Source organism: Capricornis sumatraensis, chromosome 9 (genome assembly GCF_032405125.1).
Source record: "Capricornis sumatraensis isolate serow.1 chromosome 9, serow.2, whole genome shotgun sequence".
NCBI classification, from domain to species: Eukaryota; Metazoa; Chordata; class Mammalia; order Artiodactyla; family Bovidae; genus Capricornis; species Capricornis sumatraensis.
The window spans coordinates 16,708,726-16,721,438 of NC_091077.1; the positions used below are offsets into that span (position 1 = coordinate 16,708,726).

At 48.0% G+C, this 12,713-nt stretch overlaps 1 protein-coding gene across 2 annotated transcripts in view; it reads right to left on the reverse strand.

Annotated features, from left to right (window-relative positions):
• ELAVL1 (ELAV like RNA binding protein 1) overlaps positions 1 to 12,590 on the reverse strand; it is a 36,571-nt gene extending 23,981 nt beyond the window's left edge. For both annotated transcript variants that reach the window (XM_068979258.1, XM_068979260.1), the window contains exon 1: positions 12,498 to 12,590. The gene's annotated coding sequence lies outside the window, so the exon portion shown is untranslated. The remainder of the gene's footprint in view (positions 1 to 12,497) is intronic.
• Positions 12,591 to 12,713: the final 123 nt, after the last annotated feature.

Genomic DNA, 12,713 nt, shown 5'->3' on the forward strand with positions numbered 1-12,713 from the left:
CACTGCAATGAGAAGCCCATGCACTGCAATGAAGAGTAGCCCCTGTTCACTGCAGCTAGAGAAAGTCCACATGCAGCACAACCAAAAAGAAACAAATCCAGAAGTTTTTTTTTTTTTTAAGAGTGAACTCTAAGGCAAACCCTGGGCTTTAGTTAGGTAACAACATGGGTTCATCTATTACAACAAAATACCACACTAAGGCAAGATTTAGTAATAGAGGAGGGAAACTGTGCCTGCGGAAGGGTATAGGGAAATTCACTCTGGACTCTCTTCACAATCTTTCTATGAACCTAAAACTGCTCTAAAAATAAAGTCTACTGAAACAAAACCAGAACTAGTCCAAGTTTAACCATTTGCACTTAATAAGAGGGCTTTAAAGAAGCAAGCCCACAAACAGTTCCAGTACCACGACTGGAGCCTCTGGGAAGTGTTTGGGGTGTCCTGAGAACACTCTAAGGATCCCGGATTGCTTTGTCCGGTCTCCATGTGCACCACTGGTGCAGCGGCACACGGAGGAGGCTGCGACGAGGGCCGGGGCAGCCCACCCAGACACCTTGTCTGTCCTCCGGCCAGCAGGCAGAGGGCCTCTGCACTACTTTCCTCCCAAGACAGAGTGACTGAGCTAGGAAAGAGGTTACGAGTTCTCTACCAGTTAGGGGACCTTTGTCTCCAAAGCTGGTAGGCTCTGGAACACCTTAAGCTGCCTACAGAAATCCTGACTTTCAGCAACACCAGCAGGGCACAGAGATGGCTTCAGAGGAAAGTCAGCTCAAGATCGCTCTTCTGGAAGCAGCACTCATTTGAGGTTTTGCTCACAGGCACTGCTGTGAAGTTCTGTGTCCTTGGCTCTAAAGAAGCAGGCATCTCTATGGAGCTGAAAGTCATCACTGAGAAAAAGGCCCTGCTGCCCACTAGTCGGGAGGTCTACAGGGCAGCCCAACCCTTTCTCCAGATTCTTACTGCCCAGTTCCGACTTTATGCTTCAAAACCCAGTGCCCAGTGTCTAGAGCATTTCGCCTCCTCTAAAAATAGTCTTGCCAGCAGTTATATAAAAACCAGCGTGCATCTCCTGCACAGGATTTCCCGCCTGCCCCATAACAACACGAAGAGGGGAATCAGGTCTGGTTCTGACTTTCCTGGGGCAGACATTCAGGTCTTCTCTACCTTCCAGCTCTCACTTGCTTCAGACCGTACACAACACGCAAAATCAGTCTAGTCTCCTAGTATTTCTTTTTTGAAAATGGTCTATGCTTCCTGCTCTTTAAAAAGCAGTTTAGCATCAAGAGTCATAAAAGATTGGAAAGGGAGACTTCACAAGGTTAGAAACTCCTGGACGGCAAAGACATCACAGGCAAGCAGCAGGCTGACAGGGAGGAAGTGTCAGCTCCTTATTATCTCACTTAGAGCTGGGTTCTCACCTTGGGTGATTTTGCCCCCTCCTCCGTGGGACACTGGGCAGCATCTGGGGTCACTGCTGGCTATCAGGATGGGAGAGCCTTGTGCCACTGGCACCTAGTAATTAGAGGCCAGGGATGCTGCTAAACACTCCATAAGGCACAGGACAAGACAGCCCCCACAACCAGAAATTATCTAAAGTGTCAGTACTGCTGACATTGAGAAAAATTGATTCAAGATATCTAGAAATCAATATGAAAAAAGCCAATATATCACTAACAGAGAAATGGACCAAGGATATGAGCTGAAACTAATAGATGCTGGCAGTTAAACAGCTAATAAGGCAAGAAAAGAGGCTCAAGTTCACAAACAATGAGGAAAATGCAAAATAAAAGGAGATGCTACTTTGTGTCAGTCAGAGGGCCTACAATCCAGGATGGATAAAACCCAGTGTAAGTAAGGATAAGTGGAGGAAAAAACACACCCTTCCCCCACCTTTTTTTAAACACCCTTATACAGCACCAATATAAGTGTGCAAAGTGCAACCTTTTAGAAAGACAACATGGCAGGCCTATCAAAATGTTTAATGTGAACGCTACCCTCTGACTTAGAGCTGCAGGAAACTGCTCTACAGAAATAATCACACAAGTGCAGGAAAGTATGTGCAAGGAACATGGTGACCCCAAGGCTGGTAAAACACTGGATATAATCTAAGTATGTATTAGAGACTTCCCTGGAGGTCCAGTGGTTAAGCCTCTGCAGGGGACCTAGGTTTGATCCCTGGTTAGGGAACTAAGATCCCACATGCCTCGTGGCCAAACAAAACAAAACAAAACATAAATATGTATTAATGGGAGATGGTTAAATAAATACCATTTTCAGTAAAAAGCATGGCATTAACAGGTTTGATCAGGAAAAACTCCACAAACCTGTTAAACTGTCTGTAGCCATGACATTTTAAGATCACTGGAGAAGGAAATAGCAACCCACTCCAGTGTTCTTGCCTGGAGAATCCCAGGGACGGGGGAGCCTGGTGAGCTGCCGTCTATGGGGTTGCAGAGTTGGACACGACTGAAGCGACTTAGCAGCAGCAGCAACAGCTCAGAAACAAACAAAAACACTGGCTGAAGCCTGAACCAAAGTACAAGGATTAACTAAAGAATTAAAATGCATGCCAAAGTTTGCTCAAAATGTGATTCGAATCTTTTTCTTCCTCCTCCCCCCTTTTTTCCTTTATCTCCCTCTCCATTCTTGTTTTACTCTTCGGCCTTTTCTCTCACACCGATTTCACAGATAATAAACTGGGCAATAATTACCAGAGTGGGCTGTCCTCAATGCCTGGCAAAAAATTTGCTTTCTAAATCAGTGGTTGGCAAACCATGGCCCATGGGCCAAATTTGTTCAGACCACAGCCTGTTTTTATAAATAAAGTTTTATTGGCACACAGCTACTCTCATTTGTTTATGTTCCGTCTATGGCTGTTTTTGCACTCCAGTGACAGAGCTGAGTAGCTGTGACAGGGACCATATGGTCCATAAAGCTGAAAATATTTACCATCTGGCTCTTTAGAGAAAAAGTGTGCCGACCTCTGTTCTAAAATGTAAAAATAGAAAAATTTCTTGGAGAAAATCTTTGTGACACTGGCTGAAGCAAAGATTTCTTAGATACCATGCATGAAGCCAGATCCATTTAAAAGAAAATTGATAAACTGGATATCATCAAAATTGAAAACTTTTGCTCTTGCAAAAGACACTGCTAGGAAAATTATAATCCAGAAGATTATATTTGCAATTCACGTGTCTGAGAAAGGTCTTGTATCTAGAACTTTTTTTTTTTTAAAAGAAAAACCTCTGAAACTTAACAGTAAGAAAACAACTCAATTTTTTAAATGGCAAACAATGTGAACAGATACCAAGCCAAAGAAGATATACAGATGGCAAACACACACATGAAAAGATGCTCAACATTATCAGTTATCAGGAAAACACAAATTAAAACCACACCAAGGGAATTCCCTTGCAGTCCAGTGGTTAGGACTCCACACTTTCATTGCCAAGGGCCTAGGTTCAATCTTGGTCGGGAAACTAAGATCCTGCATGACCAAAAGACAGACAAACCACATCACAACACTGTTACCCTTCTAGGCATATAGGAGGTCTAAAACAAAATAAAAGCAAGAAAGCAAACAATGACAACAGACCATACTGAGCTCTGGTGAGGCGGTGGAGAAACTGGAACTCTCATGCAATCGCTGGTGGCAATATAAAAATGGAAGCCGCTGTGGACAACAGCTTGGCAGCTTCTTATAATTAAACATAAACTTACCATAGGACCCAGCAACCCTACTCCTAGTACTCACACATGGGAAATAAAAACTTTTGTTTATATAAAAACCTATGCAGTAATGTTACTAGCAGCTTTATTAATTTTTTTAAACATTCCGTTTCTATTTTTTAATGTTTGTTTTTTCATAATCTTTTCCATTTTTATTATAGGAAATGGAATATAGTTCCCTATGCTATATATACAGTAGGACCTTGCTGTTTATCCATCCTATACATATATAATAGTTTGCATCTGCTATCCCTCCCCACCCCCTTGGCGACCACAAGCATGTTCTCTGTGTCTGAGTCAGTTTCCGTTTTGTTCACAGGTTAACTTGTGCCATACTTCAGATTCCACATATAAGTGACATCTCACATGGTATCTGTCTTTTTCTTTCTGACTGACTTCACTTGCTGCGATCATCTCTAAGTGCATCCATGCTGCCACAAACGGCATTATTCCATTCTTTTTAAGGCTGAGTAGGACACCACTGTATATATGCACCACATCTTCTATATCCATTCCTCTGTTTAAGGGCATTTAGGCTGTTTCCATGTCTTGCTATTGTGAATAGTGCTGCTATCAACATAGGGGTGCATGCCTCTTTTTGAGTTAAGAGTTTTGTTTGGATATATGTCCAGGAGTGGAATTGCTGGATCATATGGTAGCTCTATTTTTAGTTTTTCTGAGGAACTTCCATACTGTTCTCCATAGTGACTGCACCCATTTACATTCCCGCCAGCAGTGTAAGAAGGTTCCTTTTTCTCCACACTCTCTCCAACATTTATTATTTGTAGACTTTTTGATGAGGGCTATTTTGACTGGTGTGAGGTGATACCTTGCTGTGGTTTTGTTTTGCGTTTCTCTAATAGCAATGTTGAGCATCTTTTCATGTACTTACTGACCACCTGTCTTCTTTGGAGAAATGTCTATTTAGGTCTTCTGCCCATATTTTGATTGGGTTGTTTTTTTTTGAGTTGTATGAGCTATTTGTATATTTAGGAAAGTAAGCCCTTGTCAGTTGCACCATTTGCAAATTTTTTCTCCCAGGCTGTAGGTTGTCTCTTCATTTTGTTTACAGTTTCCTTTGCTGTGCAAAAGCTTGTAAGTCTGATTAGATTTCACCTGTTTATTTTTGCTTTTATTTCTATTGTCTGGGAGACTGACCTAAGAGAAAAATGGTATAATCTATGTCAAGAATGCTTTATGTTTTCTTCTACGAGTTTTTATGGTGCCATGTCTTAATAACTCTTTAATCCAGTATGAGTTTATTTCTGTGTAGGATATGAGGGTGTGTAATAATGTCATTGATTTATATGCAGAGCAGTTTTCTTCATAATTGCCAAAAACCGGAACAATCCCAAAGTCCCTTGAACCTCCAGTGGATAAACTACAGTACACAATAGAATGGAAAAGTATCCAGCAATTAAAAAGGTACTACTATTCACGCAATTGGTAAGAGTCTCATGTACATTTTGCTGAGTGACTGAAAGCAGACTCAAAGGCTACTGCATGGTTCCATTCTGGAAAAGGCAAAAGCTTTTCCAGAGGTTACAGATAAACCAGTGGTTGCGAGGCGCAAGGAGTGGGGGAAGGGTTGACTTCACAAGGAGAACATGGGGAAATATTTTTGTTTCCCAGGTGATAAAATTTTCCAGTATCATGATCATGGTGGTAGTCATATTCATTTGCAAAAACTCAACCAAAAACTGAATTAAAAAATAAATTTTAGGGACTTTCCTGGTGGTCCAGTGGTTAAGATTCTGCCTGTTCACTGCAGGGTGCACTGGTTTAAGCCTTGGTCAGGGAACTCCCCATATGCCATGCCATGGTGTGGCCAAAAAAAAAAAAATTTTTTTTTAAATTTTTTTAAAGATTGAAAGCATGAAGCTTCTGCATGACAGCCCTGTCCTTAGCATGCTGCCTCCTCCTGACATGCCCAGTCGAGGCTGAGCAGCCCTCTGTGGGCCCCATTCTTGGTCAACTGGCACCACTGAAGAACTCGAACCCCAAGAGCAGTTTCTTGGTGCTTCGGTGCCACCCTGCAATTCATGTCCCTTCCCCTGACCTTTCCAAATCTGCATAGCTGTCCCCGGAAGCACCAACCACAACCTGGTCTTGGTGTCTGCCTGACAATCGATGACTCCAGCCATCTCTCACTCGCCAGACCCTGCCTCCTGTTACTCAGCGTCCCGCCAAGTGGCAGTCCTGTGGACATCTCCAGGTCACCCCTTCAGCCCCACCAAGCCAGCTCCCCCACTTCCCGCCCCCACCGGTTCTCCCTGACAGTGGAGTCACCACCTGCTGAGGCTCAGAGGTTACATGACTTTGCCCGGGGGCAGTTGTCACCCTGTTAATCAGTGTCAGGGCCAACCCTCAAGTTGTCGCTGCAGAGCAGTCTTCCAGAGATAAAATGCCAGGCCGGCTGCAATGGCCCCTGCTCGTTCCCCCTTCTCCCTTCACTTGACCGTCCCCAGCATGCCACGGGCCTTCATCTTTCTGTGCTTTTGTTTCAGCTGCTCCCTTGGCAGGGAGAGCCCTCCCTCTCCATCACCTCTTCATTTATCTTTAAAGAATCTCCCAGGATGCTCAGTTGCTCTCGTTCTCAGTGCCTGCACACTGCTGGTGTGAACCTTCATTGTTGCACAAATCACTCCGACTCATAATTATTTGCTTTTCACCCACATCAGTGAAAGCTTTGAGGGTCAAGGCTATATCACTGTTGCCAAGGGTCCCCAGGGGTATCTGGCAAACATACCAGGCACACACAGAAGAGGGGTATAGGCACACTGGGAATCATATGTATTTGATGCATTATTTTATGTTAAAGAAGGGTGGCTGGAAATTGTATCGACAATCTATTTAATACATTTAGTATCTTACTTTTTTAGGGTCATCCCATCCCAGCCCAACCCATGGACCAAAGTCAACTGCAGGGAGCAAAACTAACGAGAAACTTAGTTTAGCAAAGTGATCCCTGCTGATTTGGAAATGTTTCTGGTAACGGATCTGTGATGGAGAAGTCCCGTTGGGACGATCTCTGAGGGTTTTCAGCCCTACTGAGCTATTTTCAAAAGTTCTGGTCATGTGACTTCAGACATGTTGCTCACATCAGTAGTGTACCTACTATGTATATAAGGGAGAGATACCCTATACATGTGAGTGTATGTGTGTGTGTATATAAATGATATAAAAGCATATGTAGGTGGTACATATGCAAAGCAGCAAGATCAGTTTCTATCAGGCACCTATGAGCATCTATCTTGGTTTACAGTCACAGAACAGGCCTTCTACCTGGGCCAGAACAAAACTAGAACAAGTCAAATATATCCTGGGGCTCAACCCTGACACCTCACACATCACACGACAGGGCCTGGACAGATGTAAAGTCCCGAGCTCTTCAAGGTGAAAGTCTGAGGAGTGTAAGGTCACCCAGGAAATGCTGTGGTGCCAGAAAAAAAAAACTGACAGCACTACCTGACCCAATTTTAACCACTACGCAAGGTGAGGGCTCACTGAGATCAACTCAATTTCCTTCCTTGTCCCTTCCCACAGCCCACGGAGAGGAAAGCTGTCCAACGGGGACAGCTAAGTCATAGCAAGTCCATGCCTGCCAGTCTGAGAAGCCCAGGAGAGAGGCAGAGTGGGTGCAGCTGGGTGTCCAGTTGAGCCAGAGTGCTCCATAGACCCTGAGGGCACTGGCTCACACCCACAACCCTGCTACGAGTTCCAGTTGATCAAGGCCCCTCCAGGGCTCTCACATGAAACTGCAGAGCAACCTGGCCCAGGAGGAAAAACCCACTGGCTTTAACACTAACCTTACTGCTCATCAGCTGAACTATGTCAGGGATGTCACTTCCTTTCCTGGAGCTTCCGTCTCCCTGTCTGCAAACCGAGCTGTCTCCCCCTGCTTCAGCTCTCAGCACAGCTCCTGACATGTGGCAAGCGCTCACTAAGGACCACACTGACCCTTTCCACTTGGGGCCCTGGAAATGATCCGCACCTTTGAGGCCATTTCTAATGGGCCTGGGTTCCACGGAAGCCACGGTGCGTTCCAGAGCCAGGGATCACAAGCACCCATGGGACACAGAAGAGATCGGTGGTAGTCCCTGGTCAGTCACGCAGCAATTACACACACATCCTGAGACAAACTGGCGGGTCTCCTCATCTGCTCACCAGCAACATGAACCTCACTCAAGCCTTGTCCTCTCACTCTGACTTTACCGACAAAGTCAAGGTGAGCACGCGTCTCCCTGCCCTCCCCACCGCCCGGTGGAAGCATCCTCATGTCTCCTTCTGTTCTCACCCCCTCTTCAAACCTTCCCCTCCCCCTGAATCACTTCATTTGGCGGCACCCATATACACCTGTCCCCCAGGCCACCTCTCCCATGCCCCAAGCCTAAGTGAGCACCAGTTTCTGCTGGTTTTGCATCTGAGATGCCTCATTCTCCCTCCATCTCTCTGCCATTGTCCCTGATCAGGTCCCTGTCACCTTCTGGGCAGACTGACTCCTATCCAGTCTCCCTGCCACATGATTATTTCACACCAAGCATCGTTTGGCCTTTTCCCCCCAGTTCACTCCCATTCCTCTGTCTCCCGATTTCTGTTTGTGGCGACATTGGTCTTGCCATTGGGTCGCTCTGCGCTGTTTCCTCTCCTGCAAATCTTTCCTCTGGCATGAACGTCTCCCTGACAGGTGGCTGGATCCAGTCACCTCTGAGCTCCCTTCTTTCCCCCAGCACATGGAGCGCTATCACATGCCAGCACGAGCAAGGCAGTGGGTGCAGAAGACAAAACAGCAGTCCCAGTCCTGACCCTCAGGCGAGTGTTGGGCCATCTCCGTCCTACCGGAGCCTCTTGACTCGTCTGTCTGTCCTTACTCTCAGGGCTTCCCTGGTAGCCCAGTGGCTGACTCCGTGCTTCCAATGCAGAAGGCGCAGGTTCAATCTCTGTCAGGGAACTAAATCCCAAATGCCACAACAGAGTTCACAGGCCACAACTAAAGATCCCACATGACGCAAGTAAGACCTGGCACAGCCAAATAAATAAATATCTGGGGGGAAAAAAAGGAATAAAAGAAAGGCGCTTTTCCAAACTCACTTCTTGACTGTGTCGAGAAACCCTGTGCCACCTGATCCTGGCACACTTCTCTAGATTCATCTCCAAGCCCACCTTCTTGACCCTCTGCCTGCCCAAACCGGTCCCCTCAGGGTTCTGGACTTCTCTGCATTCACCTTTTCTCTTACTCAGGCTGCTGGTGGCACCTGGAAATAGCTGCCCACGCCTCTCTGAGGACAATGACCAGTTTGGATACCGCCTCCTTCATCAAGAACAAACTCCAAATAATGAACAATCATTTCTTTCAAAGTTCTCCAGGCTGTCGTTACCCACGGCTTCCTCCTTTCATCACTTTAATCTCACACATCTATGTCTTTTCTCCCCTGTTCAGGTTGTAAATTCCTCGAGGAGGCAATTTCTTCCCCTCCTCCCTGTTTCCCACAACAATGAGAAAACAGTAAGGTTTTACATGTTCAGTCTACAAAACTGTGCTCATTGACTTGGCCAGTGCCCACGAGGCTCTGGGTCAAGTGAGGATGGACAGTGAACATATGAGCGAGTCCCATCGACACCTCCAGGCAGGATGCCACCTTCTGCCACCCCCCTACTTCCGGTCTGTATATCCACAGAAGGTACACGTATCCTACTCAAGTGACGTGCTATTCTGTCTATGTCTACATGCTAAACTGCTCCTTCTCTTGTCTTGTTTCTCTGAGTGACCGTTATCCACCTACTGGGCACTCAGGCAGTGCGCAGAATCATTGCCCAATATTTTCTCACATCCCACAGCTAAACACCCACTGAGCCCTGTGTCCTTTACCCCCTAACTGGGTCTCAAACCCACCCCCTACTTCCAGACCACCACAGCCCTGGGTCATATTTGTGACCTTTCTGATTTACGGGAAAGTCATCACCTCTGAAGTGGTTTGCTGGCTTTCAGCAATATTCTCCTCCAGCTCTTTGTCCTGTGTGCAGACTTGACCCCTTCGCTTTGTGGAATGAAACTGTCAGACAGTCCCCCCTCGGCCTGGTCTGCAGAACAACACCCTTTCCCTCTGCACACCAGCTATCAGAGTCCTCTTACCACCACTGACTTCACCTTTCTTGCCTCCGAACTACCAGACCCCCGTGTGGGTCTCTGAACAAACCAAGACATCCCCACCTCCATGCCCTGGCTGGTGTGGTTCTTGCATCCTACCAAGCCCTTCCCCACAGCAGGCCTGGATAACCCCTTCCCTCCTGTTTCACCTCCTCCAGGAAGGTGATTACCTTTGCCCACCAGGGCTAGGTTAATGGTTTCCTTTTCTGTATTTCCACATCAGCAGGCACATAACCATAATTACCACGCTCAACAGAGTGGGCTGAAACAATCTGTGCATTCGCTGCAATCACCAGTGCCTCCCCAGAGCCTAGAACAGAGCCTGGGACTCAGAAGCCGAGGGCGAAGAGTAAGCTAAAGGAGGGAAGCAAAACTAACTTCCCTCCCACAGGCTGGTTTCCTCTTGCTCTTCCCCTGACTCAGTCTCAGGTCGGCCTTGCCGCTTAGCTACTGCCACCTAGGGGCGAAAGGAGGCGGCTGCACTTCTTTCACCATTCAGCACTGAATCTGATTCCATTGAATGAGATGGGGACAGGAGTGCAGAACTACTGGTGAGGGTAGAGAAAGAGCAGCAGTCTGGGGAGGCTTCATATGGTGAGTGAGCTTCAACTTGGGCCAAACAGCATGAGGAAGAGATCTCCAGGTGGAGGAGAACGGCATTCCAGAAAGTGGGGGCAACAGGCAGTGAGGGTCAGAGTTTGGGGCCTATGTGCAGGCGAAATCGGAAAGGAAGGGGGGGTTAGAATGTGCAAAGGACCCCCGACTTTAGCTTTTAAGCCACCTAAAAAGGTTTAAAAATTAATTTATTTTCCACCCAAACACTCTTGATTGGGAATAACATAATCAGATCTTGCTTGAGTGTGGAAAGGTGATAAGAGATGGGAGGCAGATCGTACTTTCATAAACCTCTCATTTTCCACTTGCTGCCCCATGACTTCACACTCAACACAGCCAATCCGAAACTCCGCCTCTTCAATATAAACATGATTTAGTTCCACCTTTTGAGATGTTCATATATCTTGCTTTCTTCATGGGCCTTTAAGTCAAACATTTTTATAACAGATTCTAGCACAAAGCTCTGCACACAGAAGATGCTCAGTGATACATGAATGGAACGTCTCTCCAGGTCTCCCAGATGCTGGGATTATAAGAGTGGTAAAACTTGGCCGTTAAAAGTAAGAAATCTGAGTCAGAGTGCCTGAGTTCAAATCCTGCCATTAGCCACTTTCCCGTGTGAGACTGGTCTCACTAAGCAACCTCTGGGTTTCTTTGTTCCTAAAACAGAACTTACAACAGACAGCACCCACCTCAAGGGCTGGAGATCAATGTCCATCTGTGGATAGCACAGAGTAAATCCTCACTAAATACGGTTGATGATTTATAACATTATATATTCAGTGTCTCCTCAGGCACAGGTCATGCAGAATGCTAAGGCTTTCCAAATCCTTAAATCTACACAGCAACAGTCTCATCCATCCCATTCTACAGATAAGCAAACTAAGGCTCCCACAGTAGAGTTTGTCCAACGTCTTGGGAACTCTGGATTTCAAGGACTCAGAAATGGGGCTAGGGGTACTTCTAGTGGAAGATCATTCATTTAGTCCAGGAGTGATTCTCACACATGTGAGTATGTGTGTGGTTCTTTCGGAAATCTCTGAAGATATTTTTGATCTTCACAACTGGGGGAAGAAGATGCTGCTGGCATCTAAGTGGGTAGATGCCAGAGACAGCCCCTCCCCCACCCAAACCCAGAATGATCAGACCCAAAATGTCAGTAGTGCCAAGGTTGAGAAACGCTTTTGGAGAGAATCCGCCTCCCCAACGTCCCACTTTTAGAGCCTTGGCTATTCAGATCGCCCATGAATACTCTGTGAGGGGGGGCTCTGTTCCTCCAGGGGCAGCACCTGCAGAAGTTCTCCACCTGCCCTGCACACAGTGGGTATCAGATCCCATTTTTAATATGCCTAGCAGCAGAGGATGCCGGAAAAGGAAGAGCATCCATCCCCCATTGTTCAATTGCGTGCAGTTTGTGTTTTCAACACACACACATTTTACGAATCCAGACGTCCCACACCCCAGAAACTGTTTTGTTAGAGACGGTATTCAAAAAATATTTTTTCTTTCTTCTCCTAGGGCTCTCATACATACCGAAGGGTTTGTACACTTCTAAGAGGACCTCAGATCCACCGCGGTCCTCTGACAACCGCTACAAAAGATCGTGTAGGATTTCCCGGGGGAGCGAGCCCGGGGGCCGTGACCTCCGAGAGCTGAGGGCGCTCACTCCAGTCCCTCGCCTCTGGCTCCGCTCTCCAGCCCCCGGATACCCGGCTTGCAAGGCTACCCGGGCCCGGCCGCGGAGCCCGGCCGCCAGGCGCGTGCCCACGCCGCGACCCCCTACCTCGGCCCTCGCGGCGGCCGAGGAATCCGGCCCGGGGCCTGTCGCTGGCGCCCACACCGGCCGGCCCCCGCCCGCTCGCCGAGGCCCGCGCGCGTCCCCTCCCGGCCCGGCGCGGCCTGGGCCTTGGCCGGTGCAGGCCCGCGAGCGCCCGCGGCCCGGCCAGGCGAGCTCAGGCCTGCCGCGGCCTACCCCGTAGGGCGCCGTCGAAGGCCCCCGCCTCACCTGGACGCGGGCGGGTGGGCCCGGGGCTGCTCCTGGGCAGGCGGGCGGCGGCGGCGCAGCGCTAACGGCTCCGCTCGGCCTCGGTAGCGGTGGCGGTAGCGGCGGCGACGGCGACGGCGGCGGCGGCTCCTCCTCAGCGCGCACGACCCGCTCCGGCCCGCGGCCCGGACACGCCCCCCCGGCGCGCGCGCCCATTGGCCGGCGTCCGCCATGGCG